We start from the raw sequence: 13,982 nt of genomic DNA, 5'->3' as shown, positions 1-13,982 counted from the left end.
CGCAGCCGGAGCCGTCCCCGCGGCTCCCCTCACCCTGCCGGCCTCCCCCGGCACCCAGACCGAGCCCTCCTCGCGGCTCTCCCAACGGCCGCTCCCCTCACCCGGCTCCCGGAGAAGGGGTTCTCCGCCACCGCCACCACCGCCGCCGCCGCACTTTCTCTCCGGGAAGGGCAGCACTTGTGCCGCCCGCAGCGGGAGGAGCCCCACCCCACCTGCCGCCCCTCCCCGCGCACACCGCGCCCGGCACTCACCGGCGGAGCGGGGTCGGGGAGACGGAGGCTCCGGTCCCGGCTCGGCCCGCTCCGCTCCACCTCAGAGCGCAGCGGCCGTGCCGCCCGCGCATGGATTACGGAGGGCGGGCTCTGCCCCGGGCCGGGCTGCGGGACCACCCCGGCGGGCCGGGGCTGGAGGAGGGAGAGGGGGAGGAAGAGGAGGAGCGTGAGGCGCTTCGCCCCGCTGGGCGCCGTGGGGGCGGCCCGCAGGGTCGGGCCGGGCTGCGGCGCGGTGGGAGCGCTGCGGCCGCGACCTGTTGCTGGGCGGGCTGCGGCAGCGCGGGCACGGCCCTCCTCCCCGCCGGGTTACTTCTCTCATCGGTTGTTGTAAGAACATCTCGTTTCACCCCTCCCGGGGGATGCCCTTCTTCCCTGACGAAGTTATCGCCTCTTTTGGGACTGGAGTCCATGTTTTTTCTTCAGAGTGACTTTGTTTCTGAGCCCAGTGACTCCTCGGTCAGACAAGATGCACCTCTCCTTGTGCCATGACACAGTAACACAATTCCAAAGGCTCCTGCGCTTTCCTCATTTGCCCTCTGTGATTTTTATTTGCAGTTTCGGTATTTCAGAACTGCCCCCCTCGTTTTAATATCAAGTCATTGGGTTTGAAAACAATTCCTACAGTTCTTAGCAGGCGTTCCACTGCCCAGCAGCACCACTCAGGGCAAGGCAGGAACTTCTGCTGGACATCCAGGATCACACTGACTCCTCGGAGGTCCTGAAAGCACTGATGGAGGGGACACTGATGGAAATGGCTTTGTGCAGGTAGAAAGATGTCAAGGACAGGGGGGTGGCTTTAACCGAGAAGAGGGGAGATTTAGGTTAGATGTTTGGAAGAAATTCTCTGCTCAGAGGGTGGTGGGGCACTGGAGCAGGCTGCCCAGAGAAGCTGTGGGTGCCCCATCCCTGTAGGTGTTCAAGGCCAGGTTGGATGGGGCCCTGGGCAGCCCTGGTGGTGGGTGGCAGCCCTGCCCACGGCAAGGGGTTGGAACCGGATGGGCTTTAAGGTCCCTTCCAACCCCAACCATTCTGTGATTCTATGAAACCAAGGCTTCTGCTATTGCAGGAGGCTGTCTTGCTATTATAACCTTGGCCAAGGATCGAACAGTTTTCTCACAAGCGGTATTTGGCATGGCTGAATTTTACCTGTATTTCAACTGAGGGCATTTGCCAGCACCGCACATTGGAGAACAAGCTGCCACGTTGGCTCCACGCAGAAAGAACAACTACTCTGACCAGCACGGTTCCTGGATTGTTCAGCTTGAGTGCATACAGTGCTGCAACCCACGCTGGAGAGCACAGCACAGAGCTCAGCCAGAGGCTGTCTCAGCTCTTGTTACAGTTCTCCTATGCATACCCAGGCAGTGTGTCAAAGACAAGTGATGCTATAGTTTTGGTGAGACACAGAACATGATGGCAAAAGGACAGGTGTGCTAAATTAGGCGGATAGTGTTCAAATTTAGAAGTATAGCTCCTTCTAAGGCTCCAGATGAAACATTTTCTAAATACAAGAGAATTTGCCTTCCAAACAATAGGCTGCCTGTAACCAAAACTATTAATCTAATGATCTGGTGGATTTGATTTCTAACACTCCTGTGCAGTGTTAGAAGAGGGAAGCTGAATCTTGTTGCCATTCAACTGATTTTAAACTGCAGAGTGAAGGCATACAGCTACAGCAATAAATAACAGCAGAAGAGTATGCCAGAAATCAAAGACAGTGATGTGGGAATATGGAAGAGAAGGGCGTGGAATGAAAAGTAAGGATATTGAGCCCTTCTGGAGCTGAAGACACTAAGATTTTCTTTTGGATTACTAATTGACACAAGTAATAGATTTAGTACAGGTTAATGGTAGGCTACCACAGGACTGTTAGGTGAGACGTGGGTGTAGTTTGCAAGCAGGACACACAACTAGATTTACAGGAAAAAGACATGAGTGTTCACAGAAGAATTCAAACTAAACTAAATCAAGAGCAGCTCTGTTAATGGAGGCTCTTCCTCAATGAACTAAGGCAACAACAGTTTCCTGACGAACATCATCCATGTTAGGTACTGAAAATGTGTTTTCCGAGTAGCACCTGGTTAATGTGTCACTGAGATACGGTGGATGGAAGCCTGACCTCTTCAGCTGCCTCCCACTGTATTGCTGGCAAGCCAAGTGTATGTCTGGCCTGAAAGTGCTCTGAGCAGCTGTTGACCTTTCCCTGATGTTTCTTCTGCATGTCAGGTAGGGGTGGACAACTGCAAAGTGGGAAATACTGCACCAGCTTGCAGTCCCCGTCCAAGTCACAGCGGAGGCCAGGTTTGCTTGGCTGCACATTTACCTGCCTGACATTTGGCTGTGAACATGCTGTTACCAGATTTACATGCACGCTGTAATGCTGTCACATCAGAAAAAGGGAACATGTGAAAACTGCACACAGTCAGAGCAGGCTGAAAGAGTATCAAGAAAACTTCTCTCCCAGGGACCACACGATTTTTTTTCTTGTGGTCCTTTCTGTTTTGGGGCACCTGGACTAAAATTCATCAAGACACCCTCTGTCTTTATCCTTTGTGGTCAAAACTTGTAAATGATCTCAGCACTCAGGTCCCCACAATAGTCAAACACCTCGTTGCTGACATCAGCGAGGATGTGGTCTGTCAAACCACAGCTCAGTAGGTGCTGAGGCCCTTGAAAACCTGCTCTGAAATATGCATCCAAAACAGGAACAGCTGGATGAGGAAACCTGCCCTGTGCTTGCTGGCACTGAGCATTTGGAAATCTGGCTGCGTATCAATCATCTCTGTTATCTCAGAGGAAAATCCTCAGATAACAGGAAGATACACGAGTTTGAGAGCTTAACTATAAGCTGTATCATGTAATTGGTTTTTAAGCAGTGCCCATGATTAAAGGTCTATTAGATAAATAATCTTTTTCGTTAGCAGTAGTTGCGCTAGGTATAGCATTGCCTGCAGAGAGCTAAAATCAGATGTCCAACCTTCTCTATTCCCAGATAGAAAAAGGTTGAGGCTAAAGAGCCCTCATGTTGTATGTAGTCCTCCTGTGGCTGTTTCCTGAGTGTTGTCAGAGAGAGAAGTGTGCATGGATGTGGGGGAGAGAAACAGTGTGCCTTCCCTGCACCGAGGCTGTAGAGATAAGTGGTTTACAGACATTGTACCTACCCCAGTTACCATTTTGCCCAAGTTTCTGTGGATTATAACCTCAAAGTCCTTCCATGCCTCCCCAGTGTGCTTTCTGCCTAGCCCTGCCCTCCCTCTGAGCCAGAAATGCAGGGGCAGGAGGGAGGGCAGGCTCTCACAGCCACCCTGGCAGCACCCAGTGCCTGCCCATGTACTCATATCCTCCCCCTGCTCATCTCCCTGTCCCTGTTGTCCGTCCCCTCTCTGACATCCACAGTTGCATCCCTCCTTGTCCTTAATTCTCCCGTGGGATGTGAGGCTTAAAGGATTATGGTCTGTGTGAGTTTGCAGCCCGGACTCTGCAGACGCTGGGAAAACAGGGGGCTGGGGTGACAGGAGGCAGGGAAGAACATGTTGCACTATTATACACCAACCACAGAAATCTTAAAGGAAGGATCAGGATTTATAAGAATGGTGGGAAACAGAGCACAATTGCTGTGTGCTATAGCTTACAATGTATTTGCTTAATTTCTTGCTCCCGAGGGAAAATAAGAAAGGAAATGGCCAATCTGGCTCACATTCATTCTCAGACTTAGCAAATAACATGGCATTTCATTGTAGACTTTTGATTCATGCCAGTTTGTGATATAATCTCAGTAAGGCTTGCCTTCATCCGAACACAAGATTTATCCCGCTGTACATCACTTCACGCCTTCAGAGAGCTGATGCTTTGTCAGCTACACGCCTTGCCATTACACTGCGCTCTGCCCCCTCCTCACAACTGTGATAGATCTGCATGACAACTCCTCAAACCGCTTAAGAATTATATTCATTTCTTTTCATCTGATGGAAAACACTGTTAGTTGCTCTAACAGATTTCAGAGCTAAAGTTACAAATGACAGGGATCGCATGATGCGTGTGTTCTGCGCTTGTCACTTCTCTGAGCTCCCCCCACCCTGTTTTGCCATCATCTCCATGTTTTATTTTTGCTTGCAAGTCTTAATGTGTGGTATTCTGATCAATTAGTATGTCAGAGGAGCTTGAAATTACAATGGGAATGGCACATCTCCTTTTGGCCATGGAACAAAAGGAGCTTGCCAGGTTCTAATGCCCAGGTTCTTTGAAAGAAGACTGGGGAGAAATGGCTAACAGCTACCTCAGGTGTTGGTTCAAGCTGCAGTGATGCAGCAGCTGTATGTAAAAAGCAACCTGGTGGAGGATGTGGCCACAAGAGCTAGGAGCTGTGCAGTCCCACGGGCAGGAAAGGCTGTAACACACAGTTTAGACAAGGTATTAAAGTGAGTATCTGTATATCAGTAGGAACAAAACACTGCAGAAATAATTAATCAGCCAAACTGAGTACACTCCTAGCACAGAAGCAAAGGTGTTGATTCCAGAAGTCAGTTGTCAAGAAGAAATGGATCCGTTTTCCTCTCTGTGAGTGACCCTTTGATATACAGAAGTCCCCTCAATGCAGAGTAGCTCTCCTATGCCTCCCACAAAACGTAATCCTACCTTATGAGCTTAGCTGCTGCAGTGACCTTCTTTTGTCTGTCTGCTCCGGAGTAAATTCTGCCTGACAGGAGTAAAGAAGATTGGGAGAAGGTTATTTTTAATATTGGTACAGAATATCGGTAGCAAAAGAAAGTACCAGAAAGGGAGGCATCCATCCATCCATCCATCCATCCATCCATCCATCCATCCATCCATCCATCCATCCATCCATGATGTTTTCAGGGAGAATGACACCACCACCTACAACGTCTTGCAGGGAGCACGCAAACAGCACACATCACAGCATTAACCTGACAAGGCCCCTTCGCCCCAGTTTCTATTAATAACTTTACAACTAGTGCAAGTCTCCTCAAATGAACTGCATGAGGTAACTGTTTATCTCACACAGACCGCACCTCAGCCGAACATTTATTAACAGGAGGGTGACTTTTATTAGTCCTTTGTGTCTGGTCACTACGTTTCTTGTGGAGTGGCAGTGAACACTTTTTTCTTGTAACTTAGCCCAGGCTTCTGGGCTCGGTCATGAGCTTTTTCCTCCCTCTCATTTGTTGAAGTGCACACTTAAAAGAAGCAGCATTTCTGTCCCTTCCAATCCTGAAGCCTTGCTTTCCACTGTCACTGTGAAGGCAGCCCGCTCCCCACATGCTATTATCATGCAAAGCAGATGTGCAGCTTCTCCTCTGCCACCACAGCTCCTTTCTCAGCACTCTCAGGGCTGGCACAAAAATCTTTATTAGGGCTGAGTAAGAGAAGATTGAAACCCTGATGGTAACTTGCTTCAAGCATAAATGCCATTTTCTCCTCCATAATGTAATGGATTTTTCCTTACTAAGGAAAATGTTTTTGGAATTTTATGGAGGAGATTGGGTTTTTTTACTAACATTCTCATAATTCATTATTTCCTGTATTTGACCTCCCTGCTGATTAAAGGATGAGAGACCAAGGAAAGGAAAAATGTTCCCACTGGTAAAAACATAAAGAAGAAAAGCTGACCTTTAACTGGGCTCCTTTGCCTTTTAGCGAGTCAGAATGTCAAATGATTTTCCACATTAAAGTATTTCATGGCAACACAAAGTACTTGCAAGAACAAGAAACACTTACAGTGTTGGAGGACGCCTGAGGCTCGCTGCCCTAAAGCTAAACTGTAGTCTCAAACTCTAGCCTGAGTAAGAGAAGCCTCACACTCAGGACCTCGGTGTGCCACTTGGATCTGCCCCGCTGCAGGCTGAGACTTCCCTCCCTCTGTGCTTGAGCTCACAGTCGTGCTGGTGAGTGCAGCCAGGGCACGTCACTGTTGTCATGCTGGTTTGCTCTTTGCTCAGTCTCTGGCTGTGAATGTATTAGATCATGTAGTATCTTCAAGGGATGGTGAAGCCCAGGGAGCCAGGCAGGACATTGTTCACCTGAGCACATCCTTTGGTCACACAGGCACAGAAAACAGAGAGCTTGAATGCAGTCTGGGTAAAGGAAAGATGAACTTTCATCCTGGTACTTACTCATCATCTGCATCAAGTCCTATGGTTTTCGGTCTGCTCTGTGTCTGATAAGGAAATGAATGATGAAGTGCTATTTCATAGTTTTTTGAGTCAGGGGGGACTGTTCTGGCTGCTTTGCATGTCATTCATACGGACAACATCGAGTCATGCAGGCTCACATACTAGTTTCGACATCAAACTCATCAGATACAGCAGGCTGCTGGAGGGAAGGCTTCAGACAACAGCAGATCTTTGTGGGAACATGAGCTGATGATGATGAATATGGTCTGAATGGCCACTTGTTCTCCTTATTAACAAATAAAAATGTTAGCTTTAATTTACTTGTCTATATTCAGTTTCCAATTTCATTTCTACTCTTTTGAACAGCCACATAAGAGCTATGAACAGCCCCACAGTACCAAAGAATTGGAGTTGTTTTGCTGTGTCTCACTTTACATGTCCAGATGAGAGGACTTTTCACTACATTGAGGGAAAGCTTTCCCAAGGCTGCCAGGTCTCACTTTCTGTTGCACCATGAGCTGCCTTTGCTTCTGCACAGGCTTAAATATTTGCTTTGGCAGATTTGTAGCTGTTGCTATTTGTACCGAGGAAAAGAAATAAATTCCCAAATCATATTTCAGTTGTAGAAGCAATCAGCCTGTAAAAAGTACTCCACAACGCACTGCAGTAAAACATTTTATATATTAGTTTACATATTCTGTATGAGCTGAGGGCTGATGCAGTACAAGCAGACAATTAAAAAGTGCACATCAGATGTATTTTGGGCTTTCTTTAGCAGCTGTTTCATATTACCAAACATGCACATTGCAGGCTGGTTTTATGACTGTATATATTTCAAGTAGCTTGCAGAGTATCTCAATATACTGAGCAAAACCCAGCAAAACATTATAAAAGAGTATGCAGGTCAGTTCCACTCAACTGTTGCCAAATTGAGAGCAGAGAAATGACATGACAAACATTTCCTGCCCATGTGAAATCTCTGAGTAGGAAAGTCTGCACTGGAACTGGAAAGCAGTTTACTTAAACCCCATGAGAGGAGTTATACCTGTGTGTAGCTGTCAGCCAACCCAGACTTCTGGTGTACATCAAATGTTACTAATTTGTACTTACTGACACAGCCCTTGAAAAAACCTCCCAGTTGAATTTCCAGCATAAGACTTTGTATAATATAACCACTTCAGTACCCATTTTCTGTGGCCTTTTTGCTGCCTCTGAAAGACAGTAGTTTGAATATGTTGTCTTTTGATTTTTGACAGCAAAACCAAATTTCTTTTTTAACACTGAAGTTCTGTGATGGAGGAGCGAAGTACGACATTTTATAATTGGGTGCCTAAAGATTTTCAGTATACATTTTCTCACCAATTTTAGAGGGGGATGAAATCTTCTAAGTGTTCCTTGCTGCTGAAGCAGGATTTGCAATACTACCAGGCTCTGATGTTCTGTTTGGGAGCTAGGATTACTCACAGTCAAATGGCTCAGCTCCCCAAGGCTCTTACAACTTGAGCTATGCCTCTGCCAGATCCACAATAGTCTCATGTTTGTTATTTCTCTAAAAAGGAATAAAAAGGAAGAGTGTGCATGGGCAAAAAGCTTCAAGCACATCTCCATGGAACACCTGCGTGCTGAGGAGCAGAGTTTCATTTACCTCTGAAGGAGGGGCTGTCTATCTCAAGGCTTGAAACAAAAGACAGGGGGACAGCCACAAGGAAGCTGAAAGCTCCCTTGTGCATCTATCTGCCCCTTCCTCCCTCAGCTTGAGAAAAATGGTTATCATAAGAGTTGCCTTTATCCCAGTGTTTTGTCAACACATCTGAATCTCTGCTTGGAAAGCACTGTGCAGGACAGTGTAGCGTCTGGGAAATCAGACAGAAGTATGCTGTGTTTAGAAATGATTTCTGTATTAAATGAGATCATAATTGTTTAAATTGCCTGGTAATTAAGGAATTTTGCTCTTCTTATTAGATAAACAATTTTTTTATTGCAAACAGTTCTCGTCTTTCTAAATTAGTTCCAGGAAACCCTATAACGTCAGTCACTATTAGCATTGGGAATAGCATTAAGAGATTTATGCGGGCTCATATTAATCTGTCTAGGTTAACCTTTGTATCCAGGCTGCCTCAGTTGCTGTATTTCAAATCTGCAGAATGTCATTTCTTCTCAGTGGGCAGGAAAAGGTTTAGCCCAGATTTAGCAGTGCTTTGATCGTACTATGAAGTCATTTTGAACTCATTTGTGACCAAAATAAAACATTTCTCTGGAGCACTTCTATTCAGCCTTATATTGAGTTGCTTAACCCGTTGGAGCTAACTTTCAGCCTAGCCTCACCCCTTGCTTTCTGTCTAGAAGCTGCTACAAAGAACAGACAATTGCTAGGACAGAGAGCAGCATCAAGAATATTCTCTTTCATTTGGGCACTGCATCTCACAGCTCCAGAAATGCATCATCACAGACACTGAGTAGGGAGGGGGGTTCAGCCCCATCTCCCATCCGCAACGCCCAGAGCCCCCGAGGCGCTGTCCAGCACTGTCTGGAACAAGGGCAGATGCCCTGTGTCCATTAGGAGGCCTGCTCCTAAGTTTAATGATGCTCGTAATTAGAAACATTTCCTAATATCTAACCTAAATACTCTTTTCTGCAAATTGGGTTCAGTTCTTCTTATCCTACCCCCAGTGGACACGGAGAATAATTGATTGTCACTGTTTTTATAGCACTGTTCAAAATACTGGAACGTACTGGAGCATGTTACCATGTCCTTCCTCTGTTCTTATGTTTTCTGGATCAAAACCCAGTCCCTTCAAAGTTATCCTGAGTCAGGTTTTCATTTATCTCTTCCAACACCTCCATCATTTGTATGCCCTTAAGAAACGCCATTTCCTTGTGCCAACGTGTGATTGCAGCACCTTTCTGAAGGAAGCAAGCTGATCATAGAATCATAGAACGGCCTGGGTTGAAAAGGACCATAATGATCATTGAGTTTCAACCCCCCTGCTATGTGCAGGGTTGCCAATCACTAGACCAGACTGCCCAGAGCAAAATCCAGCCTGGCCTTGAATGCCTCCAGGGATGGGGCATCCACAACCTCCTTGGGCAACCTGTTCCAGTGTATGATGGCCTCCCCGACCGTGCCAACAGTTTTCTTCTTGGTGTACTGCTGAATTTGCCTTTTTGGTAAGAGCACTCCATCTTCGGTGCATACTCAGTACATTTGTGTCTTTGCAAATTTTGCTATCCAGGCAATTGTTCCCTGGTGGTCTTTTTGTTTGTTTTTCATATTGTTTTTTATTATATCTGATTCTTTCCCCTTTATCACTTTCATATGCTTAACTTTGTATATTCGATTAGGAATTTACTCATTTATCAAGTATGTTTTGAAAAAGGCTGTCTCGAAAATGCTTGTGTCTCTCAAAATAGCATCACCTGCATAATTTATAAGGAACACTCCACACCTTGCGTCATAGGATCATAGAACAGAATGGCTTAGGTTGGAAGGGACCTTGAAGATCATCCAGTTCCAATTCCCCTGCTGAGGACAGGGCTGCCACCCACTAGGTCAGACTGCCCAGGGCCCCATCCAACCTGGCTTTGAATGCCTCCATGGATGGGGCAAGAATGTGTCATTGGAAGGTGTTGGAAGGCACAGAGCTAGGTCCAAAAAGACACAACCTGAAATTCTTCACAGGTCATCACTGAACAGTTGATACCTAGCTGCCGTGCTGAGTGCAGTGAGGAGACTGACATGCCCACAAGCTTTCTTGGCTGCATGCAGAGCAGGGTTGCAATAGCACAAAACTAGGAGTCAGTTTTGATTTTTTTTTTTTTTTTTTTTGCTGATTTTATCACCAATTTGTAATGCATATGACAGAAAGGTATTGTAATCTTTCTTCATTTATTTCCTTGCCTGTAAAAAGCAAATAGAAATGTTTGTGAAGTGCATAGCTCCAAGGGGGGAAGATGCTATTGAAGTGCAAAATAGAAATGCTGTATCAGCCCTATCACCACTTATGCAGGTTGAAGCAGAGAGCTCAAAAACTAACATTTCCAGATCCAGTGGAGCTTCTGCAGGACTGATGCCTGTGGTGGCCAAACCTGGCTCTGCAGCACACTGTCCTCGGGCCAGGACCCCTCGTTGCTGTTTCCCCTCCTCACTGTAGGCACCAGGGAGCGTGTTTGCGTTCCAGTGACACCAGCACAGTGTGAAGTGGTTGGAAATGAATTCTAATTACACTGCTCTGTGTGCACCTGGCACAAGTGTTTGGACCATTAAAACATAACAGGTTGCCAGTAGAAACAGAATATGGGATAAGGCTGTGTTAATGACTGTTATGCTTTTGTGGTACATTACAATAATTGATTTTTTTCCTTTTGAACTTCCTAGTGACCATGCAGAAGTTGTTCGTACTTGCAGCAAACGTTATAATAACAGAACAGCTTGATGTTCCAGCAAGATTTGGAATCACAGAGGTAAACAAAACTTGTTCCAAATAAAAATGTGCTGAAACACCTGCTCATAGCTGTGACCAGAGCTGAGAAACAGCATGAAACTGTCATACCAAGAGCTGACCCTGCAGCCAGGGCTGTGCCTTTTGTCCCTGATGGGCTCTGCTCCAGAATCCTGTGCGAGCCACCTGGCCATGGAGACAGAGCCTGAGAGCCCATCCATACTGCAGTGACCCCACTGCTGCGCCTTTGAAGAGGAGAAATGCAGATGATCCTGGAGGGATGGGGAGAAAAGGGAATGTTTCTGACTGGCTGCCTGCTTGCTATTTAAACATGCAGGGAGATAGATATCTGATAAATATTTAAGTTGCACCAATTTATTTAGTGCTGTACATGTTTAACAAGATGAATACTAAAGAGGCTAAATAGATTGAGATTTCCAAAATGATTGGGCCACATGTGCCTTCTTACTTCAGGCCTTTGTGTAGCACAGATATTCTCACCAGTGTAACTATCTGTTAATGCATTAACAGACCTTGTGCTATGAAACCCTAATGAACATACCCTGCGCTAAGTCTGTGCCTCTGCCCTGGCCATCACCTCGAACACCTCTATTTTCACCTAGAAACTCTTTGCTTTTGCATGTTATGCTTACTATTGACCTTGCACAGCAGTTTCAACAAATTCTCAGGGAAATTCTCTGTCTATATACATGGAGAATTTGACCCCTCTGTGTTTCTATCAGCCACATGTGGTGGGAAGTGAGTTTGCATGTAGAAGATTAGTTTCTGTGCTCTGTATGACACATAAAGCCTTGCTGAATCTCACTTGATTAGTTCTCTGAGCTGACCCGACCCTAGTACAGAGATAAAAACATTGGACGGCTGGTACTAAATCGAGGAGCACCAAACTGTGATTCAAGCATGCATGACTAAATCTAGCTGCCCCCAAAAGAGAATGGCTTAGGTAAATACATGATGAGTCCAGTTACAAAGGAAGAGTTGCACTTAAGCACTTGTCTGCAGTCGTCACAAGGCATAACTGTGCAGAAGCCCTCAGGCAGTGCTAAGTTTTTTTTTTTTCAGATAGTAAAATACACATTAGAAAGGAAACTGCAGCGTTAGCATCACTGAGAGCTTTTCCCTTTTGTTGCTCTCTGACTGAGACAAAGGGCACCACATAGCTATCATTGCTATCAGAATCAGGGCAGAAGACTGCCAGCAGAGATCAGTCACTGATTCACACCTCTAACTACTGCCCTGCAACAGCAGAGAGTCACGGCTGCAATCAGTGTCATGAAGACAGAGGTTCAACTTCACACAGGCTAAGAGGGGACAAGGACAAAGCAGGTCTAAACAGGGCAGCCCAACTGGAGCATTCCCTCCCCAGCTGTAAGCATTGCTCAGGTATAGCCAGCATCCCACTGAAGGATGGGGCAGAGCTGCTGCAGGGCTGCTCTCTCCTCATGAAGCCAAAACCCTTCCTAAAGCAGCACTGCCTGAGTCTGTACACAAAACCTTTTGCTGGGCTTTTGCTTTTCCTCTCAGGCTCTAGCTTCAACGGCTGCCTGTTTTGCCCATGAATTAAGATACTAATGGAGGGGGAGAGGTTTCCACACAGTCTGGAGCAGAGTTGGTACTATAAGAACCTTAAAAATGCTTTATAAATTATGCTGCTTTGTACAAGATGCACAGTTTATGTGTCCACCTATAACAAGATTTCATATTAATGCATTTATCCTCATTCTGTCATCCATACAAAGTTATTTTCACCATTAAAGTGATGTCAGACAGCTTGTTTATCCATTCCGAATGTGCTGGACGGGACCTAGTTTTCCATATCCAGAGCAAAATGTTCATAGCATCATAGAATCCTTAAGGTTGGAAAGATCACTAAGATATGTATTCCCACCTTCAACCCATCACCACCATACCACTGAACCACATCACTCCATACAACAGCTACCCTAATGTTCCTCACCTCCAAACATGAATATTGCGTCTACCTGAGATGGCTGCTGGAGGATTTAACTCATGGCAATTCTGCTAGACAGCTTTCCAGAAAGGAACAGAGCTTTGTCTTCTGCTCCGTGGAAAGATCTGTATTTCAAACATGCAGTTCAAGAAAGGCTTTTGAAGCTCTCTTGACAGATGGTAAATCTAGGAGGAGGATAGAGAGGGACAGCCTTTACCAGCAAGGCAATACACAGCCTAATGGGAGGCTACCAAAGCCACGGTGTTCATTTTACCTGGGAGTGTTTTGGCAGCACGGCAGCAAGCATTGTGCCGGAGGCTGAAATAAAGGCCTGAACACTGATGTCAATGGAAGGAAGACCCAAGCCCACTAATACCTGTGGAGCTCACAGACAAGGCAAATGGTGCTTTCTCGTCCTCTGCAACTGTAAAAATATTCAGAGGATTGAGTTTCTCAGGATTTCATAAGACATTGCGGGGAGGAGGCTGAAGGAAGACTCCCAGACGTGTGGCTCTGCTTTGAGAAGCACCAGCTCTTTGTGCTCCTACTTGGCAATGGTTACCCAAGACTTCCTCCACTGGCCGGACCACTGCTGTTACCAGAGTAGAAAGGTAGATAAAAAAGCAGATACGATACTGAAATAGGGAAAAAGTAGTTGCCCAGTGCCTTCTGTCTTTACAGTCATTTTATGCTTAAATCCTAATTACTGCAAAGCCATTTAGGAATACAGAAACAGATAAAAAAAAATCAGGGTAAAATTGTGCCACTTTTGAATGGAGATTTCAGTAGCATACAAATATTAAAATGCTGGGTCTCTTGCTGTGAATATCTTTCCTCCTTAGTCCTGGGGTGACTTGCAATACGAGATACAGCCTTTAGAAAAACATTAATTAGTGTTTCCAATCTAGAGGATCTAGCTTGAGCCAGCGGTTCTTTTAGTTTCATCTACAGCATATGTCCATCTCTGAGAGTGTATAAACAAATTAGACTGTGCATATACTTGTTTTCAGTAGTACACAAAAAGGAAATGCATTTTATCTGAATTTACCCTCCAGAAATTAAGTTCAGTATTTAAACATCATGCACTGGGAGCTACCATCCATATAGCCACAGAAAGCCCCGTGATGAGTGAGGGCAGGAGGGGTGAAGGAATCATCCAAATAAAATC

General features: G+C 45.8%; 1 protein-coding gene across 20 annotated transcripts in view; it reads right to left on the bottom strand.

Moving 5' to 3' along the window:
• PROM1 (prominin 1) overlaps positions 1-357 on the bottom strand; it is a 59,178-nt gene extending 58,821 nt beyond the window's left edge. For 18 of the 20 annotated variants that reach the window (XR_003074738.3, XM_040699032.2, XM_015285739.4 and 15 more), the window contains exon 1: positions 252-357. The gene's annotated coding sequence lies outside the window, so the exon portion shown is untranslated. Of the gene's footprint in view, positions 1-101 lie in introns of all 20 variants that reach the window. The other 2 variants (XM_040699029.2, XM_025149700.3) reach the window with 2 other exon arrangements.
• Between the last annotated feature and the right edge of the window lie 13,625 nt (positions 358-13,982).

This window comes from Gallus gallus, chromosome 4, assembly GCF_016699485.2.
Source record: "Gallus gallus isolate bGalGal1 chromosome 4, bGalGal1.mat.broiler.GRCg7b, whole genome shotgun sequence".
Taxonomy (NCBI): domain Eukaryota; kingdom Metazoa; phylum Chordata; class Aves; order Galliformes; family Phasianidae; genus Gallus; species Gallus gallus.
Note: the sequence above shows the minus strand (reverse complement) of the source record. Positions and strands in the feature narration are given on the sequence as shown.